Raw genomic sequence first — 26,816 nt, forward strand, 5'->3', positions numbered from 1 at the left:
AAGTTTATTTAAAATTTCTTATACCGCCTAATCAGACTTCTAGGCGGTGTACAATAAAAATACCATAAAATCAAACTAAAAATTAGTAAAGCTAAACAAAAAGGGATATATTAGTACAACAAAGACATGACATACAGGTTTACTTTAAACAAATGGGAAAATGGGCAAGAACTACAATCTCTGGAGAAAAGAACACAGAGGAGGGAGAAAACAATATGTATGGGGTAAAAAATGGGCAAGCATTGTTTAGTCCTTAAAAGGACAGTTATTGTCCAAATGCATCCTGAAATAAGAAGGTTTTTAACTTTGATTTAAATTGATTTAGTGCAGACCCTTCATATAAGAAATTGGGTAGCGAGTTCCAAACAAAATTATTAGATCTCAATGTGTTGAGAAACTGTAAAGATGGTATGGTAAGAAGATTCTGAGACATGGAACGGAGTGATTTAGATGGACTATAAGCGATTTCACTGTTGGGAGACTTTTGCTCCTAGTGTTTGGGCTTTGCTGATTTATTCTTATTTTTTTGGGAATGTACCTGTTTGCCCTTGAATCTTTGTTCCTTATGTTTATTGGTGGTTTATGTCTGCTGCCCTCGTGGGAGTGTTCTATTGTTCTGGAACTTTTGTTCATTGCTTGTTACAGGGCTATTGGCCCTGAGTCTTGTATTGCTGTTGGCTGCTTTAACAATAAAAATTATTTACAAAAAAAAAAAAAAAAAAAAAGAAGTCTGTCAATGAACTCTGGCTGGTTATTGAAACGGATTTTAAAGGTTAAAAATAGGATTTTATAGCTGATCCTGTGTTCAACAGATAACCAGTGTGCTTTGAATAAAAGAGGTAAAACATGATCATATTTTTTTTGCGTTATAGGTAATTTTAATAGCTGTATTCTGTACAATTTGAAGGCGTCGTATTTCCTTTTTTGTTATGCCCTTATAAAGGACGTTACAGTAATCTATACAAGACATCACAAGAGAGTGGATCAAGGTGTTTAAGGAAGCAGGTTCAAGTAGTTTTGAAAGAGGGCGGATCATTCGTAATCGATGAAAACATTTCTGCACAACTAAAATTGTGCATGCAAATCTGTGTGCATTGTCAATCTGCACATGTAACTTAGGGGTCCTTTTATTAAGACGTGCTAACCAATTTAAAGTGCGCTAAAGATTAGCACGCACCAAATCCTAAGGCATACATTATATTCTATGGATGCCTTAGCATTTAGCATGCGCTAAATCGTTTAACGCAGCTTAATAAAAAGACCCCTTAATTAGTTAACAAGCCAATCTGCACCAATACCGGGTAGCACAGTACCGGGTAGTGCTTTGGATTCTTGCCCAGAAATAGCTAAGAAGAAAAAATTTAAAAAATTTAAATTGAATCAGGTTGGGCAGACTGGATGGACCATTCAGGTCTTTATCTACCGTCATCTATTATGTTACTATGTTAACAATAATTTCACTTAACAAGCAATTATTGGCACTAATTAGAATTTACACACACCACTGTCTATTCTATAAACTACTACATGTAAATTCAACTACATGGCTCTCAAAAGGGGTATAGACAGGGAAGGGTATGGGCGGGTCATGGGCATTCCTAAAAGTTACACACACATTGTTACAGAATATACCCGATCCATGCACAATTTTAAAGCAGTGTAAATGGTGTAAATAGCCACATCTAAAGTTTAGATGTGGTAGATACGTGGAACAGTCTCCCAGAAGAGGTGGTGGAGACAGAGACTGTGTCTGAATTCAAGAGGGCCTGGGATAGACACGTGGAATCTCTTGGAGAGAGAAAGAGATAATGGTTACTGCGGATGGGCAGATAAAGGCTATTTGGCCTTTATCTGCCATCATGTTTCTGTGTTTCTATAAACCATGCCTCTCTCTGAATATGGTTTATAGAATACTGCTAAGTGCCGATTTATTTCAATGCCAATTTTTAGATAACATAAATAGAATTCCCCCTCCCCCAACGCATTAGTCAAAATTACAGTGCTTGATATGTCAGATTTATTTATTGTTATTTTTTCATAAGTGTTTAAAGCAGGGGTGTCAAAGACCCTCCTTGAGGGTCGCTATCCAGTCGGGTTTTCAGGATTTCCCCAATGAATATGCATGAGATCTATTTGCATGCACTGCTTTCATTGTTTGCTAATAGATCTCATGCATATTCATTGGAGAAATCCTGAAAACCCGACTGGAATGCGGCCCTTGAGGAGGGACTTTGACACCCCTGGTTTAAAGGCTTATTATTTTGGGGAAGCTTTTGGTAATGTATAAAGGGAGGATATTAGTTTTTGTACTTATCACTCCTTTTTGAGAGATTTATAAGAGAATGCTATTAGAATGTTTTTATTTGTGTTAATGTGTACATGCTTATGTATGTTTGTTGTAACCTGCATAGATTTCTGGGACATGCGGGATATAAATGTTTCAAATATATATAATAGCGCTATGGAAATGATATAATTATTATTAGTAGTAAGCTGCTTCTGCACTAATGCTCATTGATGATGTGTTACTGGAGACCAGTTCAACAGGGTTTAAAAAATATATATTTTTAATGAATGCAACATGGTTTGGATCAGTGGCAGAGTGAGAGTAGGAGGCGCCCGGGGGAGTGGCGCATTCCCCCCACTCCTTCTCCACCCCCACGCCACACTCGCACCCTCCCTTACCCCCTGTACCTTGTTAAATCTTTATGAGCAACTTCTCCAGCTACTGCTTGTACCAGCTTTGGTTTTCCCTCTGATGTCACTTCCTGGCCCAGTGATCTGGAAGTGATTTTAGAGGGGATCCAGACCAGCACGAGCAGCAGGCCTGAGAAGTTGCTCGCACTGGAAAAGATTTAAAGAGGTACAGGGGTGGGGGGAAGAGAAGGCACAAATGTGGCACGGGGGTGTAGCGGTGCCAGCACCCCCACCAAGACAGTGGCCAGGGCAGTCCTCCCCTGCCCCTCCCCCCTTTACTATGCCTCAGGTTTGGATATTTGGCTTAGCCAAGGGATTTTGATTGCAATAGTTAGTGAGCCCTTGAACATATATATGGAATCTATAGTAGTTTTCTCTTTTTCCTTGACTAAGCACATGTTAATCATTATTAAAAAGAAACATACTAACTTGAGTTTATTGACGCATTTTTAATGCTGATGTTGCACTGGAGTTTATGCATGATGTAGAAAACCAAGATGCAGCAACATTAACATGGCCACCATAAAGATAGCAGCATGGCCATGTTAATACTTTGCATAATAATTTTTCTTTGTTAACTAACCCTTTCATTTTGAGTGAATTAGCAAAGGAAAACTTTACCTCCCACTATCTAGCTCATTCCTAAATTGGACCCTCTAGTGCAGGGGTGTCCAACCTGCGGCCCCGTGTGGCCCCGGTCGAGGGCGATGCAGTGTTTTCCTCTGCTGGCCCCGAGTGTTTACCATCTTGCCATTTCCCTCCTCTGTCTTGCTGCAGCGTTTGTGTAGCCCCAGAAACATATTTTTGGGACAATGCGGCCCAGGGAAGCCAAAAGATTGGACACCCCTGCTCTAGTGTAAGATCCTCCTAGGAATTTTAGAATCTTCCCTAATACAATGACAGGCCTTCCCATAACCATCTCTACAGTCTGACTTAGTCTCATAGGTGTCCTGAGAATCTTTGTTGCTTTGATATGGATGCCAGTATTTGTTACAGGGCCAGCAAGAAGAAAACCATCTCCTTCTTCTAGCAAAATTTGAGTGGGGCCTCCAGGTTCTATAATTAGTAATCTAGGAAATGATGGGAGTTTTCATTACCCAGGGAAAAATCTGGCTGTCACAGAGGTTCCAGATGATTGAGTATATCCAGGCAGGGTTTAGATTGAGTTTAGAGAGAGCCAAAAATTTCTTATGTACTCTGTATTACTCAGTGCCACATAGTGAAGACATTAGCATACTTTTGGAGGCAGGGGTAGGGAGGGAGCCAGTCTGCATGTGCATTATATTACTGTGTGGTAGCCCTGAGCTATGTAAATAAAAGTGTACATGGGTGTTATATACTGTAACATCCACATGAACACTAATGCTTTAAATATGTAGACCCCTTCATCATAAGGACATCTACTTGAGCTCTGTCAAATGACTTTCACTGAGCAGGGACTTTCTCTTGAATGTTTTAATGTACAGCGCTACATATGTCTAGCAGCGCTTAGAAATGCTAAGTAGTAGTACTTCACCAAAAATAAGTCATAAAAATGCAAACACTTTTTTTTTTTTTTCTTAAATTATCTGGCACCTTTTGTTGCCTTCTCAAGCATTCATTAAGAATCAATCCACCATTTAAGCACATATTAAGATGAGTGTGCCTACAAGCACTCTCAATTGAGCAAAGAACAAAGGTAAAAAAAGGATCATGCATTGATATAAAAAGACATAAGAGATGTCAACATCACCTTTTAAAATTAAAATACAGACATTTGCACTCCAGAGATGGGATGACTTCCCTATAAGGAAAGGCTAAAGTGGCACGGGCTCTTCAGCTTGGAGAAGAGATGGCTCAGGGGAGATATGAGTGGAGTGGAAAGGGTAGATGTGAATCGCTTGTTCAGTCTTTCCAAAAAATACTAGGACTAGGGGGATATGTAATGAAGCTACTAAGTAGTAGATTTAAAACAAACCGGAGAAAATATATCTTCACACAGTGTGAAATTAAACTTAGCGTGCAGTTAGTTTAGCTGGGTTTGAAAAAGTTTTGGACAATTTCCTAAAGGAGAAGTCCATAGGCCATTATTGAGATGGTTTGGGGAAATCCATTGCTTATTCCTAGGATAAGCAGCATAGAATCTGTTTTACTACTTGGGATCTAACTAGGTACTTAGGATCTCGGTTGACCACTGTTGGAAACAGGATTCTTGGCTTGATGGGCCTTCGGTCTGTCCCAGTATGGCAATTCTTATGTTAGTATGGTAATGAGGATTTTCAACTGGAAATGCAGGGGAATGTGTGTGAGAGATTTGGAGGAGGATCTAGAATTAGAGAAGGAGGAATGTTTGAAGTGAACCATTGTATCCTGCTTCAGTGGATACTGCCAGAGCCACCAATTTTTAGGGCTCCTTTTACTAAGGTGCGCTAGTGTTTTTAGAGCACGCACAAAATTACCACACGCTAATCCGTGCGGTACGCTTCTAGAATAATGCCAGCTCAATGCTGGCATTAAGGTCTAGCGCGCGGGGCAATTTAGCGCGCACTATTCCACGTTTTAAGGCCCTAACGCACCTTAGTAAAAGGAGCGCTTAATGTTATGGACCATAATATGGATTAATCAAAGGCATCAGCTGTTGAGACTGAAACAAATGTCAGTCTATAGCAAAGAAGAGAAGAACAAAAAAGTAAAAATCATACAAATTTGGACACAGTTTTTGAACTTGTTGACCCCCAAAACTAAGAAGTACAATACTCATATTAAATTAATTTGATTTTGCTTGACAAGAGTAAGGGACATTTCTCCTTGGGTGGGAAGGGGGGGGGGGGAATTAGAGTATCAAGACATTTGCATTATTGCTGCACTGTTAGATATGTTGAATTGAAGTTTATGTAAGTTGGGGGGATTTATATTGAAAACTTAAAAATGAAATGACAGATTAAAAATCTGAAATGGGTTCTTTACTATGTTGTTGTGACATGAAATAGCCTGAAACGATCTTAAATAAATGAATAAGCAAATGAAAGAGAAAAAAAACAACTTTAATGGGAAGTGTGCATTGGAAATAAGGAGACAAAAAATATTTCCCATTTTATATTTTAAGGTTTCTACCTAAAACCTAGGTGGATTGCAGGGAAAAAAAACATGTATAATCAAACATATACAAATTTATTTATATCTAAATGTGCCCTCCAAGTATTAAGGCTTTTTGCTCACTGTGCTACCATAAATCATCCTACATCAGTAAGCTAATATAACCCTGGTCTCGCTTACACACAGGCTCGGGCACCAGCAAGCTCCTCGGGTTGGGGACTCATGATCAATATTCACAAAAAGAGAGAAAGTTCTGTTTTGAGCTGGGTGTAGACTGGGGCTGAATAAGATCTAGTAGGCCAGAGGACACTTTTCGCAGGGCTTTGTCACCACACTCAGTTCATACTTTATCTTCACTAGAAACGAGTTTTCTACTCCATGCTTACCTTCCTAGGAGTCAAAACTTGGAATGGCCTTACAGAAAAGACCAGAACTGAACCTTGCCACGTCATCTTCCGAAGAACACTGAAAACCCATCTGTTCGATACTTAATCTCCTTTACCCTCTCTTCTCTCCCTTTCCCTTCCTCCTATCTATCCACCTCCTCTCTCTCCCATCTTACCTCTCTTTACAGTCGCCTTGAACCTGTATAGGTATGAGCGATGCACAAATAGAAGATTAGATTAGATTAGATTTATCTCTTATCAAAGAATCCAGAGGGTAGGGTTAAATGGTCATTTGTCTCAATGGAAGAGAGTAAACAGTGGAGTGCCACAGGGAACTGTACTGGGACCAGTGCTATTTAACTTATTTATAAATGATCTGGAAATTGGAATGATGAGTGAGGTGATTAAATTTGCAGATGACACTAAACTGTTCAAAGTTTAACAGTGAAAGTTAAAACGCATACAGATTGTGAAATTGGAAGACTGGGCATCCAAGTGGCAGATTAAATTTAATTGTAGACAAATGCAAAATGATGCACATTGGGAAGAATAACCCAAATCACAGCTACTGGATGCTAGGGTCTACTTTGGGGGTTAGCGCCCAAGGAAAGAATATGGGTGTCATCGTAGGCAATATAAGAAACCTTCCACCCAATGTGTGGCAGTGGTCAAAAAAGCAAATAGGATGCTAGGAATTATTTAAAAAGGGATGGTTAATAAAACTAAGAATGTTATAATGCCCCTGTATCACTCCATGGTGCAACCTCATCTGGAGTATTGTGTTCAATTCTGGTTTCTCAAGAAAGATATAGCGGCACTAGAAAAGGTTCAAAGAAGAGCAGCCAAGATGTTAAAGGGATGGAACTCCTCTCGTATAAGGAGAGAATCAAAAGATTAGGGCTCTTCAGCTTGGAAATGTGATGGTTGAGGGGAGATATGATTGAAGTCTACAAAATCCTGAGTGGAGTAGAACAGATACAAGTGGATCGATTTTTTACTCTGCCAAAAATTACTAAGACTAGGGGACACTTGATGAAGTCACAGGGAAATATTTTTAAAGCCAATAGAAGGAATATTTTTTCACTCAGAGAATAGTTAAGCTCTGGAAGACATTACCAGAGGTTGTGGTAAGAGCGGATAGCATAGCTGGTTTTATGAAAGGTTTGGACAATTTCCTGGAGGAAAAGCCAATAGTCTATTGAGAAAGACATGGGGGAAGCCACTGCTTGCCCTGCATCGGTAGCATGGAATGTTGCTGGGCTACTGGGCTTGATAGACCATTGGTCTGACCCAATATGGCTATTCTTATGTTCTTATGACCAAGGTGCAATTGATAACTGAACTTTACTTGAAACTTGATTACAAATTCCAATTCACAACTATTTACAGTTCACTTTTTCAGAATATTGAAACTGTTTTCAAAGTTGTTTATAATGAAGTCAATTCAAGAAGTCTTTCAATATGTTCCCCAAACTCTTCATGCAATGCCTTTTGTACACATGGTGTGACGCTCAGGGTCTCACCTTTTTCCCTCAGCACAGGACCACTCTTATCTTTCCCACCAAGCTGATGCACTCCCCACAGGCTCTGCTAAACGCAAAGTCTCTCACACTCACATTTTTTCCTCTTGTTCTGTCTTCTCCTGATAGCACCCTTGGGAGGACAAAATCCTGGTTTATTTCCTCAGTTGGCCACTCTGAATCACCGAGTCACACTCCTCATCCCAGACCCATGCTATATATCATATCTGCCAAGCTGAAACACATCCTGGTACTACTCCTTGTGACCCTGGGCAAATCACTTAATCTTCCAGTGCCCATCCACTTTGAATGTAAGCTTTGAAATGCCAAAGACACAAAAATGCAGTATACAAGTCCTCTTTCCCTAAATACATAGGAAATTCCATATTTTGGGCCAGTATAGTATAAAGCAACCTTCCTACTATCATCATAATATATGTTTAGCATTGATTGCTTTGTTTTCTAATCTTAATTGACAGAGTGGCTGATACAGCTGCAATGCCTGAGACACATACCAAGAGGGCTATTCCATTCATTTTCTGGTGAATAAGGCCCAAAATATTGACCCATATTCTCCAGATGATAGGTAGCAAATGCAATTGCTTCAATGCTGGATTATTGCCAGCAAACCCATGTACCCCATGATCAATTTTGCTACAGCATTTTGAAGAATCTGCAAGGCCGTGTGGCATGAAGCAGTAACACCCCAGGTAATATGCACTACAATAATCTTCTAAAGCCTTAGATAGTAAGCATTGGTTTTAATGTCTTCAAAACACAGCACTAATAAAACGATGATTTTATAAACTGTGTTTTTGTAATGATCCTGCATGGACAGCCAGGAGTCTAGAGCAGTGGTTCCCTACCCTGTCCTGGAGGACCACCAGTCCAATCTGGTTTTCAGGCTAGCCTTAATGAATATGCATGGAGCAGATTTGCATGCCTCTCACTTCCATTACATGCAAATCTCTCTCATGGATATTCATTAGGGCTAGCCTGAAAACCCGATTGGCCTGGTGGTCCTCCAGGACAGGGTTGGGAACCACTGCTCTAGAACGCCTACTCTGAGCCTTTAAAGCACAGGTGTCAAAGTCGGTCCTCGAGAGCCGCAATCCAGTCGGGTTTTCAGGATTTCCCCAATGAATATGCATGAGATCTATTTGCATACAATGAAAGCAGTGCATGCAAATAGATCTCATGCATATTCATTGGGGAAATCCTGAAAACCCGACTGGATTGCGGCCCTCGAGGAGGGACTTTGACACCCCTGCTTTAAAGGAAAAAAAAAACATCATGAAAAGCAGCCACAGAGGGCAAATATGGCTCTAGATCATGCTCTAATCATAACTTCTGTGTTTGCAAGCCTCTACTCTGCCATTCAGACTGTGAGCATCTCTAAGCAAGCATTTAACCTCACAGAAAAATCCTTAATGAGAATCATCAAGCAGGAATAAAACCCCTGAATGCCATCGATGTAAAGTCTATAATGAATGTCAAGTTCTTAAAAGGCCTTTACCTAATATAGGGGTCCTGCTACTAAGACACGCTAAATGCTAACACGCCCATTATATTCTACGGGCGTGTTAGCATTTAGCACGCGCTAATCTTTAGTGCACACTAAATCGGTTAGGGTGCCTTAGTAAAGGGACCCCAAGAAACGTACAAATTGAAAAGTAGGACAAATAATGCCGAGCCCTGGAGTATGCCCATAGTCGCTGGGTACACCTCCAACAGAATGTCACGGAACTTCATCTGCATATTTTGGGGGGTTTATTATGTTTGCAGAGCCAATCATAAACATGATCTTGCAGCCCAATATGTACAGGTAGTTTAACAGAATCTCAACATGTACTTGTAGCAAATGCTAATGAAATAGCCAATGTTATAAAACAATATTTGAAATTGCAATCCATCTCCTTTCTAATCATGTCAACAAAGTGGTCTGAATACTATGGACCCTCCATAACGATATTGATAAGGATCCAATAAATTCTATCAACGGATTCAAGACAGCTTTTTCAATCATTTTTGCCACATTAGATAAACTAGAAATTGGTCTGTAGAACAAGCAGTAGTTGCAAATTAGGCGAGCAAAAGCTTAATTAGATAGCTTCTATGAGGATGGAAGCACTTCTAACTCAAGAAATTTAAGAATAGTTTTTTTTTTTTTAATAAATCTTTATTCATTATACATCTTACAACAAGTGTAACAATAAATAACAGTTAAAATTGAATACAACACTTGAAACTCTATCATATTCAACACTAGCTGATGACCCGGCGTTGCACAGGTATTTAATTATAGCAATAACACAGTAAATGGATTGAAATAAAGATACTTTATAGTGGTGAATGAAATTATTTTTTTACAGCTTTATAAAAAGTACAATAATCAAATTATAATGTGAAATATTTGACAAAATGAATACAATACAACTAACACAAAACTTGATTATAAACAACAATTTTAGTTTCACCTCCAGGAGCAAGAACATATAAATTCTTGGGTGAACCCACCCTTGATCAAGCAACATAGAGTTGTCCATGGGAAAAACAGGGGGATCTTAAATCCACTCCACAGTATGTAATAGTCTGTCCCTGTGATTTGTTGATTGTGATAGAGAATGCAAGTCTCACTGGAATTTGCAATCTCTTAAACTGAAAAGGAAGATCTGTTGGAATAAGTGGCATCCAAAAGTTTCAGTATTGATTTAAACAACTCAATATGTGGAAACTCAGGTTGAAAAGAAACTCCATGTAGTTTGTTCCCGGTTCAGAATGGAACCTGTGTTCCTAGTTCAGGATATGTGAGTACTCATGTAATGTAATAACATTATGAACTGGGGTGCATGAAGGAAACAGTTACAAACACAGTTAGAACATACAAACTCTATATGTATGGTGTCTGTGGTAGAATAGAAACGATGTCCCTAGTGGTTATAGTGTCATAGAAAGTGTTTTATAGTTGGAATTACAGTGTGAATGGCAGCTTTTTACATTTTTTCCATTGACATGAATGGGTGAAATCTGAGTTTCTGTTTGTAGCTCCGCCCACGTGTGCAGGTGGGCAGCGAGACCCCCAAAACATATCACCCCAGGTAGTGAGGGATCTGCATACCAAGTTTTGTTCAAATCGGTCAAGCCGGTTTTGAATTACAGTGAGAATGGCAGGTTTTTACATTTTTTCCATTGACATGAATGGGTGAAATAAGATTTTCTGTTTGTAGCTCCGCTCACGTGTGCAGGTGGGCTGCGAGACCCCCAGAACATATCACCCCAGGTAGTGAGGGATCTGCATACCAAGTTACGTTCAAATCGGGCAAGTCGTTTTTGAATTACTGTGAGAATGGCAGCTTTTTACATTTTTTCCATTGACATGAATGGGTGAAATCTGATATTATGTTTGTAGCTCCGCCCACGTGTGCAGGTGGGCCGCGAGACCCCCAGAACATATCACCCCAGGTAGTGAGGGATCTGCATACCAAGTTTCGTTCAAATCGGTCAAGCCGTTTTTGAATTACTGTGAGACTGGCAGCTTTTTACATTTTTTCCATTGACATGAATGGGTGAAATGTGAATTTCTGTTTGTAGCTCCGCCCACATGTGCAGGTGGGCCGCGAGACCCCCAGAACATATCACCCCAGGTAGTGAGGGATCTGCATACCAAGTTTCGTTCAAATCGGTCAAGCCGTTTTTGAATTACTGTGAGAATGGCAGCTTTTTACATTATTTCCATTGACATGAATGGGTGAAATCTGATTTTCTGTTTGTAGCTCCGCCCACGTGTGCAGGTGGGCCGCGAGACCCCCAGAACATATCATCCCAGGTAGTGAGGGATCAGCATACCAAGTTTCGTTCAAATCGGTCAAGCCGTTTTTGCGTGATCGCGGCACATACACACATACATACACACATACATACCTCCGATTTTATATATATAGATTAAGACATTAAAATTGTAACCCAATCCCTCCCAACCCAACCATAATCTATGCATTCACAAAGCTCATATAGAATATTCTTTATTATCGGTCTAAATATTTAATAAAATTATAAAATCCCTCTCCTCACCCCTTCCTTTTTATTGTATTTATAATGGAAAAATGGTATCTGTTGATTACAATATCTTGTCAATAGCCCCCAGATTTCATTAAATTTATTATAGTTCCCTCTTAGTATAGCAGTTGCTCTTTCCATTTTATAAATGTGGCATAATGAATTCCACCAAAACCATTAATTGAGTCTATTCCAGTTCTTCCAATTAAATGTGATTTGTTGTATGGCGAATCCTGTCATGATCAATAAAAGCTTATTATTGTTAGATTAAATGTGATTTGTTGTATGGCGACTCCTGTCATGATCAATAAAAGCTTATTATTGTTAGATTAAATTTGACTGTGTCCTCATTGATATTCTGAATAGAATTGTATCATAAGATAATGCCACATGGTTTTCCAATAAACAATTTATTTGACCTCAAATAGATTTCCAAAAGGCTTAAAATAAAGGCACAAAAAAATAATAAATGATCTAGAGTCCCTACTTCGAGATTACAATGCAATCACCTATTAGACTTAGCGCTATTCAACTTTTGCAATCTTAAAGCAAAAGGTAAATATAATGAATTATCTTCAAAACTGGTAAGGAAAGATTTGTTTTCCTAACAAACTCTGTATTATGGAAACTCAAATAAGGTGGGAAGATTATTGGCAAATTATCTTAAAGCAAAGAAGAGAAGAACAAAAATTATTGCAATTAAAGATGAGAAAAGGAATACACATACTCAAATTATGATAATAAGAATAGTTCTTAATGCCAGAGCTACAGAATCTGCCAACTGTCTAATAATAGAGCATCCCCATGAATCCGGCATCAACCTAGTCAAAACAAGACATGCAGTAGGCACCAGTTCTGACTCATTCAAAGGAAGAAAAGATGACTATACATGACTTGAGATACCATTGTATAAAACATTACTTGCTTGGCAACACTGTTGATCTCTGTTCCAAATGTTCCTCTTTAAGAGATCAAATAATATAATACTACTACTACTGATCATTTCTATAGCACTACTAGACATACGCAGCACTGTACATCAAAACATAGAAGAGACATCCCTGCTAAAAAGAGCTTACAATCTAGTCAAGCCCTGCTGGAATGATTGGTGACTCCGCCTCCTAGTGACATCATAGGGGCATGGGTTTTTTGCTTTGAGGATCATACCAGAGAGGTTCCATTTGTGCCTTGCTCAGTGTGCTTTGAAATGATTCCATCTGCTTTTGTCTGTGTGTGTCATCCGTGATTCTTGCCAAGATGACTGCTGGTTCTGCCCCCTAATGACATCATACACGTGCACAGCCTATTGCAGTGAGGCTCATGCCAATTTTGTCCTGCCAATGTTAGAGTTGTGTGCTCCTTTGGGCAGACTCTGGATATTAAAAGCTGGGACTTTAAGTATTTGAAGTATGTTTGTAGACTTGTTATGACGTTGACTTTGACTGAAGTTGTAATGGGGCAGGGAAGGTATGGCATCTGGTCTTTTCCCCTGTAAAAGGGTATCGCAGAAGTATTAAAACAAGTTATGATTCATCCTGATAATATGAAGGGAGATATGTTAAAATTAGACTTGTGAATGCTAAATCTGTTAAAAATAAAATGAACAAGAAGATGCATCAATACACAGTGTTCAGGTGGGGAAATTACAGAGGGAATGATAAGACAGATATTGGTGCTAGAAGATGGGTTGGAGTTTTGAATTGAAAGCAGCTTCAACAAAGTGGGCGTTGAGTCTGGATTTGAATATTGCCAGAGACGGAGCTTGACGTACCGAGTCAGGTAGTTTGTTTCAGGCATACAGCACAGCAAAGTAGAAGGGTTGGAGTCTGGAGTTGGCCGTAGAGGAGAAGGGTACAAATAAGAGAGATTTATCCATTGAGCAGAGTCCCCTGGAGGACTGTGGGGAGAAATGAGAGAAGAGAGATATTGAGGAGCTACAGAGCTGTAGGTTACTAAGAGAAGTTTGAAATGTATGTGGAAATGGATAGGTAGCCAATGAAGTGACTTGAGGAGAGAATGTGGGCATAGTGACATTGGCGGAATATGAAGTGTGCAGCCAAGTTCTGAACAGATTGAAGTGGAAATACATCATTTAATCCCCACATTCCTTTGTATCAGGCTCTACATATGTAGAATTACCCTCGTGTTATAAGAACATAAGAAAAGACTTACTAGGTCAGACCAGTGGTCCATCTACCCAGTATCCCGTATTCATGGTGGCCAATACAGGATACAAGTACTTGGTAAAACCTACTGCTGAGAAATAATAATAATAATAATAACAGTTTATATACTGCAGGACCGTGAAGTTCTATGCGGTTTACAATGATTAGAAATGTTACAGATTGAATGGAATAAACAAAGTACAGACTTAGTGATTGATAGTTTTAGCGATCGTTTGTTGAGAACTAAGATTGTATAGGTTGGTTTCCTAAGTATTTCAGGAACAGATGTGTTTTTAGGCATTTCCTGAATTCCAAATAGGTAGTAGGCACGAGCAATTGTTCAAGGTCTTTACCCCATAATGCTGCTTGATGTGCAAAAAGATGTTGGTGATGACTTTTAAATTTACGACCTCTAACTGGTGGAGAAACACAGTTCGGGTGTAAGCTTCGCTTGTGTCTGTTGGTTGTGAAAGAGAAAAGGTCTGTTATGTATTTAGGGGCTAAGCCATAAAGTACCTTGAAGCAAAAACAACCAAACTTGAATTTTATACATGCCTCCATCGGCAGCCAGTGTAAAAGTCAATAGGAAGATGTCACATGATCAAACTTCTTCAGTCCACAAAGTAGTCTAACCACTGCATTTTGAACTAGTTGCAATCGCCACATATATTTCTGGGGAAGTGCCAAGTAGGCGATGTTACAATAATCGAGTTGACTCAGTATAAGGGATTGTACCAGAATTCAAAATGATGAGACATCGAAGTAAGCTCTGATGGACTGAAGCTTGCAGAGGGTGAGAGAAATTTTTCTGATCAAGGAGTCTAGCTGGTCTTTCATGGTCAGGTTCTGGTCCAGTGTTACTCCCAATATCTTCATAGTGGGTTGAATGGGATAACTAAGATTATTGATGCACATTGGTGCTTTAGTGTCAAGTGAGTATGGCGATGCTATGAAAAATTTTGTTTTCTCTGAGTTTAGTTTGTCTGAATTCATTCATCCATTGCTCCATCCGATTTAGTACTTCTGTTGCTTTGGGGGTGACTTCTGAGGCAGAGTTGGTGAATGGGATAATTATCATGAAGTCGTCAGCGTAGCTAAATAGTTTTATCCCCAGCTAGGACAGTTGTGCACCCAATGAGGTCATGTAAACATTGAAGAGCAAAAGGGATAACGGTGATCCTTGTGGCACGCCAGATGGATTGCTCCATGTGTCTGAGAGATCGTGATTAAAATGGACTTAGTGGGTGCGTGATATAAGGAAACCTTGAAACCAGTTCAGTACCTCTCCTCTGATTCTGATTGTGTCTAGGCATTGTAACAGTTTTCCATGGTCCACCAAATCAAAGGCAGAACTCATGTCAAATTGCATGATTAGGGCGTTGAGGCCCTTACTGAACAAGTAACGTAAATTGTCCAGAATGGCCGCAATTACTGTTTCAGTGCTAAATAGAGGCCTAAAACCAGATTTAGGTTTCATGCAGAAGAGAGAATTGGTCGAGATATTCCATTAGTTGGGTGTGTACCAATCCTTCCATGATTTTTACCATAAATGAAATAGATGCTACTGGTCTATAGTTGGTTATTGATGTTGCTGATTCTTTACAATTTTTTGGGACTGGGGTTGTTATAATATGACCATTATTGGTGAGGAATTTTCCATTGTTTAGGTTATTGGTTAGATAATTCAATAGGGATAATTTAAAGCCTAGTGGAGCTGCTTTCATAATCTCTGGGGGACATTCGCACTGTTCCCTCTAAGCTGAGCAGGAGTCCTCCACCCACAGTCTCACCAATAGAGGGTGCTGTTTTACTGTCACATTTTTCAATTGTGAGGGACAGGCAAGTTCTGCAGGACTCCAGGGAACATACCTGTCCTTAGCGACTGAAAATATTCCACCCCCTAGTGGTAGCAATGCAGCTGGAGGACACCTGCTCAGCTTAGAGGGAACACATGAGTCCAGGATACAGTATGATTTAGAGTATTTGTTATATAATTTGATGTAGTTATTCCAATCTGAATTGTGGAAGGAACTCCAGATCATGTCCGCTGGTATTTCATTTCTTGGTATATCAATTGATTGATGTTCGTATGCAGCAATTATTGAATTTTAGTCAAGAAGGAATACAAAAATGTAAACACATAACCAAGAGAACTATCACGTCAACAAAGCTACAAGCACCTAGCATACAGCAAGATTCAAACAAGCATGATACCGTAAAAGTGGCATCGTTAATAAATGCATAATGCAATAGGTCAATGAAATTGTTCAGCATAGGATAATACTTGGGACCACATACGCTTGAATGAGGAAAGAGACAATCTATCTTTCTCCGCTATTGATTTTTCATACTTAGCGTATAAGCAGACAGTGTTCCACCATTCATGGTAAGTAAGAGCGGAAAAGTCTTTCCAGTGAGATAAGATGATTTTAAGTGCAATCAGCAATAGACAATGCAGGAGTTTGGCATCACTTCTATCTAGCTGAGATGTCAAAGCAATATCACCTGTAATAAGGATAGATTTTTGATATTTGAGTCAAAATGTTGTGCTAGTTCATTTGCTGAGGGTAGTTTGGTATTATGCATGAGTTGAGTGTGGAATGTGGTGTCGAATAAATTTGTAACCATGTTGAACAGTTCTTTTGTGTTGGCTCCTTTTGAGCTAGTATTAGATGAGTTAATTTTAGATGAGTAAAAAGTTTTAAGTTTTTCTTTTATCTGTTGTTTGTAGAGTTTTATGTTTGATCTCAGATGTTTCGGTCTGACAGTTTTCCCGTTTTTTTCCAGATTCTTTCTAATCGTCGTATTGATTGTTTCATTGTTAGGAGTTCGATGTCAAACCATTTGTTGTATTTGTTTGAGTAGCTTTTGCTCTTTCATATAGGGGCAATTTTATCTAAGATGGACGTGCTAGTTTTCATCCAGTGAGCATAGAAGTCAACTCCTTCTTCTTCTTCTATCTTTGCTTATAAATCATATTGCGACCAATATTCCTCTGGATTGATATGGCCCCTGGTGAGGTGTTCTCTTTTTGTCCATGAGCGTGTCTTAGATTTTAGCCGGGTCCAAATTAGATTGAAATAATAAGTGAAATGGTCGGCCAGATATCATGACACCAAGTACCGTCCGAGAGAGAGATGGGAGGGTTTATGATTTCCTTTATGGACATCGCTACCATATCAACATGATGGCCTTTTTCATGCGTTTGAGTGGGTGAAGGGAGATTGTAATTGAGTACAGAATGAAAGTTTTTAAAGTCTTTCGCTTCTGGATTGTCTATTTCTTCTAGATGTAGGTTTATATCTCCTGCGATTAGATTATGTGATGAAGTGATTGAGTTGTGTAGGACAAATTTGCAGAAGTCCTCTCTAGCTTTTGGCCAACTTTTCGGCGGAACATACAATAGTATACAAGAAAGATAGTCTTCTAGTTCCTTATTGCTTATTTTACAGGCTAATATTTCTAATTGATTGGTCATTTTGGAATCCAATAGTTCAACTACAAATCCTTCCTTGGTGACAATTGCTAATCCTCCCCCTCTTCTTCCTTCGCGATTTAGCATGTGGATTTTAAAATTATCTGGTATAAGATCATTTATTATTGGGTCAGCTTCAGACAGAAGCCACGTTATCGTTAGAAAAAGACAGGCTATTTGCTTGTTGATAATCCAATATTTAATTAAGAATGCTTTGTTCCTAACTGATCTGGTGTTAAGATATGCACAGGGAACGGAAGTAGATGTGATAGGTTTGGTGGATGTAGTGGTTCTGATGGGTTTTACTTCCCTTATCCTTTTATTTTTTGGGGTACGTTGATGTCTTCCGTTGCTTGAGATTACCTTGATATGATTTGCTCTGTTTTCCTGTTGGTTGATTATAAACCTAATGGGTAAAGCAGGGTAATGGGATGAGTGTAGCTGTGGATAGAGTGACTTAACATCCTTAATGTTATTGCATATTAAATAGATTAGTAGGATCAGTAGGAGTTGCATGCTTGTAGGTTAAACTGACTCATTCTTGGCCTAATGGCTATTTGGTGTGTCTGTTACTTCCCGTTTCTAGGATAATTAATTAACAGTGAATCAGATAGCCCTAGATCCGATTCAATAACAGCAGATGAATTAACAGTTAAATTAGTTAAATAGTAGAAAGGCAGATATCTGGTCTCGGTGCTGATTTTGAGTTTCTTCGCCGGTTCGGGGGAGGGGTGAATCAATTCGCTTGTCTGCAGGATCGGGCTCCTGCTTCTCTCTCCTGTCCACTGGTATCAGTGCTGATGATTAAGTTTCCCCGCTGGTTCAGGGGAGGGGTGGATAGATTCGCTTGCCTACAGGATCGGGCTCCTGCCTCTCTATCCTGCCCACTGGTATTTGGTGCTGATTTTTAAGTTTCCCCGCTGGTTTGGGGGATGGGCGGATCAATTCGCTTGTCTGCAGGATCATGTGAAATAATTCCATGGCACCTTACATCTTTGCCTTCAAATAGATATTTCTCGCATCTTCACAACTGCCGGGTTCTCTGTCAGTTTGTTCATCTTCTTCAAATTGTCAGCGTCCCAAGATTTTCTTTAAACTCTTTGCAGTACTCATAATTCACACCTCACAGTATCCAAAACATTTGTCCAGGGGCACAGGGTATAATTACCCTAGACCACTACATTCATAACAGGTGCAATTTCTTGTCTCAATTCTGTCATAGTATTCCACACATCAACTGTCTCATCAGTTGAAGTGTCATCGGGAAAAATTAGACATGACACTCATACTGTATTCAAGTAAGTTAGCTCAAAATTTTACTGTACAGATCTAGAAGATTAAAACACAAATGTAGACAATGCTTTTGCCCTACATCTAACAAACATGGAGAATGAAAACATGATGGTTTAAAAAAAAACCTGACACAAATATATAATTCAGATTCTATATTGTGCTAAATTATTCACAATCTGTTCAAACGAGCATGCAGTAAAGCATCAAACACATGATCACACTTCTTAAGCAATCATGATACAGGATTAAAACGAATAATTAAAAAGCCCAAAATACACAACTCGTCCACATTTACAGGCAAAGTTGCAATAAAAACCAATAACATTAGCATTCACATTCCCATCACCTGCAATTGAAAGCTAATCACCACCAATCAATCACACAACTCAATTTTATTGGAATAAATATTTGGCCGCAGCCTTATTATCTATCTGAATATTATCTCCACTTACAATACAATCCATGTCCAAAGCCAACAAACCCTCAATACATATTTTGCACACCCCGAGGGAGCTATTCGGTGTCGAAACTAGCTCCTGTTAAGTCTTTAAACTTATAACATCACACCAGGCCATGCTTCCCATCCCCCCAGACATGACCCACAGTGACGCCGGGCCATGCTTCCCCTCGCAGTGGTGTCGCCTATGAATGTTATATTTATTTATTAACTGCTCATCTCCCAGAACCAACTGGGCCATACCCATTTATTTTCTGCCCCGCCCAAAGCTATGACCACCTCCTCCCAACCCCATAAGCTCAACCAATCCCACCCAAGTCCATATATAACTTGTAACCCTCCCTCTCCCCAACACTGACACAAAACATAACATCAGCACACATGGAAGGGATAATATTTTTTTTCCTGAAGACTACCCTACTCTTCCACTTTGCTCACAGAACTCACTCCAGTCTGCCACAACATCCAACCGATCACATGACTGCTCCACCCCCATCATCTTAAAAACCTCCCTAATCTTTTTTCTTTATTACAAGCTCTATTAACCCTTTCTTACCTCCTCTTATAAACTTGCCAATCCTTATTCTACAGACCCTTGACATCGCCTCATATAGTCCCCTCACCCTCTGCTCCCCCCCATTTTACACACATCACCAACCAATAAATATTACCAGAAGGTGACATCAGCTCAGCTAATGTTATATCACACCAGATGTATCTGGTGTTCTTCTTAAAAAGAGCAATTGAATATTACAATTCCTGGAGGAAATAAAGAACAAAGAATGAAATACTTGTATCATTTGAAATGACTAATCTTAATATTTCAGCAAATAGCAATTTAAAATTCAAAACTTGGTACATTACAAGCTGGTGCATGGCCTGAGATCCAGGGGAACAGGAATTGATTCCCACTGCAACTCCTTGTGACTCCTAAGCAAATCAATAAACCCTCTATTGCCCCAGTTACAAAATAAGTACCTGTACATAATATATTATGTAAACTACTTTGATTGTAACCAAATTGATTGATTGTATATCAAATCCCATCCTCATCCCCTTTCCCCTTACTCCACCACCACCACCTAATTTACAGCTTTTACAAGACCACTTCACTAATTATTAGACAGATATCATTAACAACTACTAAATCTGGTTTCAGTAACCAAGATTCTGTCACACATAATACACTATAAGTTTCAGTTCAATAAGATCATAAATAACATTTTATTTTTAACAGATCTAGTATTCACAAGTCTAATTTTAACATATCTCCCTTCATATTATCAGGATGAATCATATCTTGTTTTAATACTTCTGTGACACCCTTTTACAGGGGAAATACCAGATGCCATACTTTCCCTGCCCCATTACAACTTCAGTCAACGTCATAACAAGCCTACAAACATACTTCAAACACTTAAAGTCCCAGCTGTTAATATCCAGAGTCTGCCCAAAGGAGCACACGACTCTAGCGTTAGCAGGACAAAATTGGCATGAGCCTCACTGCGATAGGCTGTGCACATGTATGATGTGATTAGGGGGCAGAATCAGCAGTCGTCTTGGCAAGAATCATGGATGACACACATAGGCAAAAGCAGATGGAATCATTTCAAAGCACATTAAGCAAGGCACAAATGGAAACATCTCTGGTGTGATCCTCACAGCAAAAAACCCATGCCCCTATGATGTCACTAGGGGGCGGAGCCACCAATCATTCCAGCAGGGCTCAGCAATGACACATGGAGGCAAGAGCAGATAGAATCCCTCCAGTGCAGTTATGTAACCAGATGGAAACAAGCAGCACACTGAGTTCAAAGAAAGAACATAAGTTAGTTAAATAAAGCAAAATGTCTACATTTTCATTCAGATTTTCAGCTAATATGTCTGGAGTTTTTTTTTTTTTTGCATTGAGAATTTGGAGCTGAATACTATAATTTCAATTTTACCTTTTAAATTATGTACGTAAAGCATAAATCATCTTTATGGTCCTGGGAAAGGGTTTTTCTTTGGAACTTAATCACAGATTAAGCATAGCTATAATTTGTAGATGTCCCTGAAGATAACTTTTTAGACTGAGCAGCTTTGCATTTCTATTATGTTTCTGCAGACTTCCATGTAGGCATTTGCATATACAGTATAGCATTTTATGATCAGGTCATAAATACAACACATATTTTTCTTCCAAGATTTCAAATTAAAACTTCAGAAGACACTTTCCTTTTGAGAGTCAAGATTCATTTACAAGACTTCTGGAGAATATGCCACACTTTATATATGTATAAAAAGAGGAGATCATAATGGAATATAGATGAGAAAGTTAAATGTTTACTCAAAAGTATACTGTGCTTTCTGGTTCTGCTTAAAATTACGGCTCACACATTCCCATGAGTTTTAAAATGTGGATGTTATACACCAGACACTTTAATGACAGAAGGCCTAAACACAGTCAGGGATTTTATAGATATACCCACTGGGTTTGGCTCCACCGATTGCCCCCAGATTTCACTGCTCTCTGGGACTCCAAGCCTAACCTTTCTGACTTCACTGACATATATAGTTTGTTGAGCAACCGGATCTGCTTTTGATCTTGCCTAGCTGTCAGCAGCCCTCCTTGATGCCGTCATGCCTACTATAGTGATGACTTCTATTGTGTTATTCTGCTGCGCAAAGCCCACTACTTGCCACATGATTTAAATCAACTCAACATGTAACGAGAAAACCAGTCCTTGAACACAGTGCCATAAAGATCTTTACACGCAAGCTTGCGTCTTGCCCACTTTTAAAACTGTAATGAGAAATATTTGTTTACTTCCAGAAAGCTGTATTTTTCTAAGCTTTCTCTTTTAAGAATTCAGTTTACAAAATGTAAATCAAGCAGGCAAATTTTTATGTACCAAACCACAAAATAACATTTTATGTGTCAAATTTAAAATCATAAGTGGCAACAGCATTAAGAAAAATGTAACTAATCACCATGAAAATGGCATTATAAAACAATACTATCAGTGAGACAATTAACAAAAAATCCTACTATGGTTCCTATAGACTTGTATACCTGGACTCATTAACAGCCTAATGTAATAATGTGCAATATGTATCACAGTTCTCATTGCTTAACATTAGTCATGTAAGAAGTACTAGACTTTGTGCCCGATTCACTAACCTGCCCAATCGTGACCGATCCATGTCCGATCTGGGCAGGGCCGATCGATTCTTGAAGGAAGAACATTCAAATGGGGGCGATCGAAGGCACACTCCCATCCACCGACACAGATTGCTAGGCAGCGATCCCGACGCATGCGCAGACCATCTACTTTGCCTGTAGATGGTCTGTGCATGTGTTTGCTGTCTGGTTTTTTTAAACTTTTTTTTTACTGGCCCGACCCACCTGCTCTCTGCTGCCCTTCCCTTCAGTGTGAGCCTGTGATTTTAACCCATGGGTTAAAACCACGGGCTTGCGCTGCACGCAAGGGAGAAAGAAAGCAGGTTGCAGCAGAGAGCCGGGGAGCCAGAGAGAGAGTTAAAAGACCCCATATTTGTGCAAAGTCAAACCCTTCCATATTAAGGATGTATACAAAGGCTCCCAGAGAAACTGCAATGCTGGGAACCTTCTTCTCAAGTAGCTGCAGCTTTTCCTCTCAGGACTAGGGCTGTGCAACCATTCCCTTTCCTCTATGATTTAGCTGCACAGTGGTCAGCCCATAACTGTTTATTAACTTCAGTCCAAGTGTGGTAAGAATGAAATTGAAAAAGCTTGATTTTAAAATCAAGTTGAAAGTAGCAGTGGCGTACCAAGGGCGGGGCAGGGGGTGCGTACCGCCCCGGGTGCCAGCCCTAGGGGAATGCACAGCCGGCCGGGTCCGGAACCTCCCGTGCTGCTCTAAACGGCACCTGCACCTCAGCACGGCTGCCGCTTATTCTGAAGCAGAGTCGGCAGCCGTGCTGAAGTGCAGGAAGGTCCCGCGATGACTACTTCTGCTGCCTCTGCTCCAGAAGACGTAAGTGATGTCAGATAGGGTGGACTGGCAGCTGCAATCATCACGGGACCTTGACGCAACTCCCTGTGTCTGCCAGCCCACCCCCTTTGACGTCACTTACGTCTTACGAAGCAGAGGCAGCAGAAGCAGTCATCGCGGGACATTGCTGGTTTGGAGGGAGAGAGGAGCATAGAAGGGTGGTGGAGGGAGAGAAAGGGGGTCAGGGTGGTAAAGAAAGGTGGTGGAGGGAGAGAAAGGGGGTCAGGGTGGTATGGAAGAGTGGTGGAGAGAGAGAAAGGGGGCAGATGCTGATGGAATTGGTATGCAGGAAAAGGGGAGAGAGACATAAGGGGGAAGGATACTGGATGGAATTGGGTTGGAGGAAAATAAAGGGGGCAGATGCTGACAGAAGTAGGGGGAAGGGAGAGGAGAGAGTGAAATTCCAGACCATGGGGTTGTGGGGAAGGGAAGGAGGAGAGAGGAGAGAGATGCCAGACCATTGGAGGAGGGGAGGGAAGAAGATGGATGCCAGACCAATGGGGTGAAGGGAGAGATGAAAAGGGGGAGGCATAAAATTTCTGGAAGGGGAATAGGAGAGAAAATGCCATATAGAAGGGGCAGAGACAGGGTAGACAGTAGATGAAAGGAAGAGAGTGACAAGATGAGGAAAGCAGAAACCAGAGAAGACAAAGGTAGAACAAAAATTTTCTATTTATTTATTGCTTTAGGAGACATGTGTCACTGTTTCTGTGGTGTTGCATTGTATGCAGAGTCCAGCTTCTTGCTGGTTCAATTTAACCTTTGTCTATGTATTTCTATTTTACCCCCCTTTTACAAAACTGTGGAGCGTTTTTTAGCGCCAGCCATGGTGGTAGCAGCTCTGATGCTCAGAATTCTATGAGCATCAGAGCTGTTACCACCATGGCTAAAATCCACACTACAGTTTTGTAAAAGGGGGAGGGGTTAGTTTGTGATTACATATTCCATACTAGGCGAAGGTGTTCTGTGTGTTCAAAAGACATAGTTTTCTGTTAGGATTGACGGTGTAGGATTGATCTGTACTAGTCTGGCTTATTTAGTTTTATAATCGGTGTATTGATGTTGTACTGCTCACTGCAGTATGTAAGATGCTGCCTTTTCCTAGGTACACTCTTGTTGTAGATTGTTACTAAAAATCATGTTTTTCATACAGATGGGGAGGGGGGTGTCAAAAAATAATGGGCCCTGGGTAAGCCACTGGAAAGTAGTATACAAATGTACAAGATAGGGCAAGGGAGGCAGAGAGCAGGAGAGCTGGAGAGCCAGAGAGAGAGCAGGTTTATTGCAGGGCTGGCAAAACAGTTGGAAAGGATATAAGCGACTGGTTCCCAGCAGTCACTTCTTGTTGATCGGCCAGCCCAGTCGGTGTTCAAGATTTTTGTTTAGTGAATTGCATCCCTGCCTACTTTGCATGCCATTTCCCCTCATTTGTATGCACAGATTGGAATCAGATCAGCACAGAGGTTAGTGAATCGGGTCAGAGGAAAATCGGGTTGCAAACCGATCGGTACACGATCGGTTTGCTTAGTGAATCTAGCCCTTTGTGCTGTGAAGTAGCACCATAGTAAAAGGCCATCATTTTTGTAGACATTAGAACAGTGGTCTCAAACTCCAACCCTTTGCAGGGCCACAGTTTGCATTTGTAGGTACTTGGAGGGCCTCAGAAAAAAAATAGTTAATGTCTTATTAAAGAAATGACAATTTTGCATGAGGAAAAACTCTCTATAATTCATAAATCTTTCTTTTTGGCTAAGTCTTAATCATAATATTGTCATTTATAGCTAAAGAGACTTATGATCAAGAAACTGTTTTATTTTATTTTTGTGATGATAAACATACCGAGGGCCTCAAATTAGTACCTGGCAGGCCGCGAGTTTGAGACCACTGCATTAGAACATCAAGGGAGGGCTATTGACAGTTAGGTGACATCAAAAACGAGATCAGGTTACTCAACAATCCTATTGTATAACAAAGTGCCTGTAAGGTTTGTAATATCAATGTGGACCACTCTTAAGATGGGTTATTTTACTCATCATTCTTACCCGTTACTGTGACACCCCCTATCCACAAAACTTTCAACCCAAGAATGAACCCCAACCAAACCCAATTATATCAATCTAGAAGAGGAGTGTGGGCATTCAAAGTTCCAACAAAACCCTTCCTCATCACTTCCGCTACCCTGTGAGTCACTCCTCAATTGCCAAAAGCTCTCTACACAATTTTTCCCACTGTACTTTCCAATTGAAAGTCTGTCACATCCACCTACAAATCCCTCTTTCCTTAGCAACACATCGTCCATTTCACAGCCAGCACCATGCCACTTTTCTTCACAAATCCCTCCAAACCCCCTCCCATCACCTTAAAAGCAGCAACTATGCTATGACTATGTCAGCACCTTAGCCAGGTTATAAAGCCCACAGGTCAGTCTGAGGACTCTCTTAAGGGGTAGCCATCATAGTGTTCACTGCTAATGTGGTAGTGCACATTTATATTGTGCCATAAGATTGAGACTAAAGGAAAAAAAAAAAAAAGATAGAATTGTATTTTAGTGCCAGAATATACAGAAAATAAAATAACCACATTCCGACTACATTTCAGTTCAATAAGTTTTTATTATTTTCACAGTAAGGTACAGAAAAACAAAGATAACAAAAACAGGTGTCTTGCAGGTATACAAAGTGATATATAGACTAGGACAGTGGATTCATGAGAACAAGTCACAATAATGGATAATATATTGAAAACAGCAAAGTGATATAAATTAATTATCCTCCAAAACACGAGACCATATAGAGTTGAAGGAAGAAAGGGTATTCAGCTTTTCTGTGGCTACTTTTTCATATCTAGCATAGAGACATACAGTATTCCACCATTCATTAACATGAAGAAGAGAGAAATCCTTCCAGTGTGACAATATAGTTTTCAATGCTATCAGTAGGAGATTTTTTAGTAACCAAATCTCTCCTTTATCTAGAGAGACAGGTAAATTGGTACCAAATAAAATGAGTGGTAAAGACAGACCAGTGGTAATAGGTAATAAAGAGCATATGGTTGACCATACATCCGTCCAAAAAGGTTGCAGAAGAGAGCAATCATAAATCATATGGGTAAAAGTGCCTACTACAATTTTACATGACCAGCAAACATTAGTACTAGCATTCGGCAATTTTGATAGTTTGTTTGGGGTCCAGAATGCTTTGTGATATAGAAAGAGAATCATTTGTTTGATTGAGGAGGATTTGAAGGCTCTGAATGACGTGAGCCACAGTTGTTCCCAATCAGTTGGGGAAAGAGATATATGCATATCAGACGACCAAATATCATATAAGTGGACGGGTGGAGAGAATTTGTTATTTTTAATGAGTTTGTACCATGCTGAAGCTTCTCCCCTCAACATATGGAAGGTAGTTGTATATTGCAATAAAGATGGAGGGTCGTCCGTCAATGGAGTATGTTTCAAGTACAAGGAAAGGCAATGCCGCAATTGCATCCATCTATATGCTTGAGTATTTGGAATATGATGTGTCAATGATAATGTTGCAAAATCCATCAGTTGGCCATTGAATAATAAGTGCTTAATTGACCAGATACCCTCTTTAATCCAAGATTTCCATTCTATGTGTAATCCTTGGATTTTGATCTGGGGATTATTCCAAATCAAAATGTTAGTGGTGGT

General features: G+C 39.8%; 1 protein-coding gene across 7 annotated transcripts in view; it reads left to right on the forward strand.

Annotated features, from left to right (window-relative positions):
- FMN2 (formin 2) overlaps positions 1-26,816 on the forward strand; it is a 587,410-nt gene that overhangs the window by 328,284 nt on the left and 232,310 nt on the right. The window lies entirely within an intron of this gene.

The sequence above is a fragment of the Geotrypetes seraphini genome, chromosome 3 (assembly GCF_902459505.1).
Source record: "Geotrypetes seraphini chromosome 3, aGeoSer1.1, whole genome shotgun sequence".
In the NCBI taxonomy this organism is placed as follows: domain Eukaryota; kingdom Metazoa; phylum Chordata; class Amphibia; order Gymnophiona; family Dermophiidae; genus Geotrypetes; species Geotrypetes seraphini.